Source organism: Somniosus microcephalus, unplaced genomic scaffold (assembly GCF_052327205.1).
Source record: "Somniosus microcephalus isolate GS21.2 unplaced genomic scaffold, FLI_Smic_1.0 unresolved_chr1, whole genome shotgun sequence".
Taxonomy (NCBI): domain Eukaryota; kingdom Metazoa; phylum Chordata; class Chondrichthyes; order Squaliformes; family Somniosidae; genus Somniosus; species Somniosus microcephalus.
In genome coordinates this window covers 61,418,194-61,421,908 of record NW_028225179.1, presented here as the reverse complement: position 1 = coordinate 61,421,908, position 3,715 = coordinate 61,418,194, and the positions used below count along the sequence as shown (strand labels likewise).

The 3,715-nt window shown below is 48.3% G+C and overlaps 1 pseudogene; it reads right to left on the bottom strand.

Annotated features, from left to right (window-relative positions):
* Positions 1 to 1,042: 1,042 nt before the first annotated feature.
* Positions 1,043 to 2,185, bottom strand: LOC147095408 (uncharacterized; annotated as a pseudogene).
* Between the last annotated feature and the right edge of the window lie 1,530 nt (positions 2,186 to 3,715).

The following is a 3,715-nucleotide window of genomic DNA, read 5'->3' as shown; positions in this document are numbered from 1 at the left end:
TGTGACCATTAAAGTGAACAGGCCGTGAGCTAAACGCACATCAGCAAACCGAGGAAAGACAAATAAAAGGAAAGATGTATTGCAAAGGTGCAATGGATGATATTCAAAATAAATTACCCGTGGCATTTTGTGTGGATTTAATTTTGTAAAGTTTGGATTATGCATGTTACGAATATTATAACAAACCGTAGTACAAACAACTTGAATATATGTAGCGCCTTTCACAGAATCATAGAATGGAATGGTTACAGCATGGAAGAAGGCCATTCGGCACATCGAGCCCGTGCCGGCTCTCAGCAAGAGCACTTCAGCTAGTCCCATGCTCCCACCCTTTCCCCGTAGCCCTGCATTTTTTTCCTTCAGTTACTTATCAAACTCCCTTTTTAATGTAAGAAGTCAGACAAAACCAGTTTATTGTCAAACACTTTCTTTTGAAATCACAAGCTTTCGGAGCGCTGCTCCTTCATCAGGTGAAGTAGAGAGATGCCTATAGACACAGATTATATAGTCAGAGAATAATGCCAGATGATTACAGGTAATCTTTCTAACTGCCATTTATCACACCTCAGCAGAGAGATAATCACAGCAATCAAAGGTGTGAATGGTGTCCAAACAGGTCAGTCAGCAAAACATTACATCAAAGAACAATGAGGTGGGGTCACAAGGGGTTAAATGTTGCAGATGCTGGGGTCTGTATGAAAATCAAAATAGACAAAAAACATTTTCTTTGCTGTAAATCACAGCAGGTCCGGCCGCATCTGTGTATTGAGAACAAGCCAATGATGACTCGAGTCTGGATTACCCTTTGTCCGGTGTGCTTACATGTAGCGTGACATGAACCCAAGATCTCGTTTGAGGCCATCCTCATGAGTGCGGAACTTGGCTATCAGTTTCTGCTCTACGATTTTGCGTGGCCGTGTGTCTCGAAGGCCGCCTTGGAGAATGCTTACCCGAAGATTGGAGGCTGAATGCCCTTTACTGCTGAAGTGTTCCCCGACTGGGAAGGAACACTCCTGCCTGGCGATTGTTGCATGGTGTCTGTTCATCCATTGTCACAGTGTCTGCATGGCCTCGCCGATGTACCATGCTCCGGGGTATCCTTTCCTGCAACGTATGAGGTAGACAACTTCACCAAGTCACATGAGTAAGTACCATGTACCTGGTAGGTGGTGTCCTCACGTGTGATGAAGGTATCTGTGTTGATGATCTGGCATGTCTTGCAGAGGATGCAGTGACAGGGTTGTGTGGTGTCGTGGTCGCTGTTCTCCTGAAAGCTGGGTAATTTGCTGTGAACGATGGTCTGTTTGAGGTTAGGCGGCCGTTTGAAGGTGAGTAGTAGAGGTGTGGGGATGGCCTTAGCGAGGTGTTCATCGTCATTAATGACATGTTGAAGGCTGTGAAGAACATGGCGTAGTTTCTCCGCTCCAGGGAAGTACTGGACGACGAAGGGTACTCTGTTGGTTGTGTCCCATGTTTGTCTTCTGAGGAGGTCTATGCGACTTTTTGCTGTGGCCCGTCGGAACTGTCGATCCACGAGTCGAGCATCATATCCCGTTCCTACGAGGGCATCTTTCAGCGTCTGCAGGTGTCCATCACGTTCCTCCTCATCTGAGCAGATCCTGTGTATTCGCAGGGCTTGTCCATAGGGGATGGCTTCTTTAACGTGGTTAGGGTGGAAGCTGGAGAAGTGGAGCATCCTGAGGTTGTCCGTGGGCTTGCAGTAGAGTGAAGTGCTGAGGTGTCCGTCTTTGATGGAGGTTCGTGTGTCCAAGAGTGAAACCGATTCTGAGGAGTAGTCCATGGTGTGTTTGATGGTGGGATGGAACTTGTTGATGTTATCGTGTAGTCTTTTCAGTGATTCTTCACCGTGGGTCCATAGGAAGAAAATGTCGTCGATGTATCTGGTGTATAGCGTTGGCTGGTGGTCCTGTGCAGCGAAGAAGGCTTGCTCGAACTTGTGCATAAAGATGTTGGTGTACTGGGGTGTGAATTTGGTCCCCATGGCTGTTCCGTGTGTTTGGGTAAAGAACTGGTTGTCGAAAGTGAAGACATTGTGGTCAAGGATGAAGTGGATGAGTTGTAGGATGGCGTCTGGAGATTGGCTTTTGTTGGTGTTGAGTACTGAGGCTGTCGCAGCGAAGCCGTCATCATGTGGGATACTGGTGTAGAGTGCCAAGACGTCCATCGTGTCGAGGAGTGTTCCTGGTTCAACTGATCCGTGGGTGCTGAGTTTCTGTAAGAAGTCTGTAGTGTTGCGACAGAAGCTGGGGGTTCCCTGTACAATGGGTTTCAGGATGCCCTCGACGCATCCAGAGAGGTTCTCACACAGGGTTCATAGCCTGATACGAAATGGCGTCTGGGTGTGTTGGCTTTTTGTATCTTTGGGAGGCAGTAGAAGTCTCCCATGCGGGGAGTTCGTGGGATGAGAGCGCGTAGGATGCTTTGAAGGTCTCGACCGAAGGTCTTGATCAATCTGTTGAGTTGGCGGGTGTGTTCTTTGCTCGGATCTGCGGGTAACTGTCTGTAGTGTTCCTGGTTGTCCAGTTGTCGGTATGCTCCTTTGCAATAGTCCGTTCTGTTCTGTATGATGATGGCTCCTCCTTTGTCTTCTGGTTTGATGACGATTTTATGGTTGGTCCTGAGAGCGTGGATGGCGTTGCGTTGTGCTCGAGTGACATTCTGGACTGTCTTGTGTGTGTGGCTGATGAATCTGGCATTGATGCATCTCCTGACAGCTTGAGAATACATGTCAAGCTGAGGGCAGCGACCCTCTGGAGGGGTCCAATTTGACTCTATTTTCTTTGGCTGCTGCACTGCAGATCCCTCTGTCTGCTGTTTTGGATCATTGGTTCTCTTTTGGGTTCGCTGCTGACATCATGGGATTTGTGGAAGAATTCCCGGAGCCTCATTCTCCTGACAAATTACTCTGCATCTGCCGCAAGACTGATGGGGTCCATTTTGCTGGTGGGGCAGAAATTGAGCCCTCGGCTGAGAACTTCAATTGCGTCTGGTTGAAGGGTGTGTTCAGATAAGTTGACAATGGACTTCCCTGTGGTTTCAACCGTGGTACCGTGGGATGCTTGGTTGCTGCTGGTGGTGGTGTCAAGTTCCTGTTCTTGCTATGCATGTAGGCAGCATAGTTCCATTGCCCCGTCTGTTTGGCGGTGTCTCATAGCAGTTCTGCTGTGTCCTGAGCACAGGCTGAGAACATGGACTCTATCTCGGTTTTGAGGTTGCGGCGTCTGCTGTAGAGCTGGCGTACGAGATGGTTGAGGAGTGTGCGAGAGGTACGATGGCAGAGTCTCTCAGCATAGTCTGTGTTGTAGACCGACTTGAGTGGGTTCGTGATCTGCAGTCCTGTCGGGATCTTGTCTGCTTTCTTGCATCTCTGTAGAAACTTGATGTCTGTGTTGATATGCGCAATCTTCTTGGAGATCCTCTCCACATTGAGCCAGCATCTCCACATTGAGCCAGCAGTTTGTGGTGTCGGTAGTAGCCATGGTGTGGCGATGCTGGTGTTGGACTGGGGTGGAAAAATATAAGAAGTCACACAACACCAGGTTATAATCCAGCAGTTTTATTTGAAATCACAAGCTGTCAGAGCGCTGCTCCTTCATCAGGTGAAGTGGAGAGATGCCTATAGACACAGATTATATAGTCAGAGAATAATGCCAGATGGTTACAGGTAATCTTTCTAACTGCCATTTATCACACC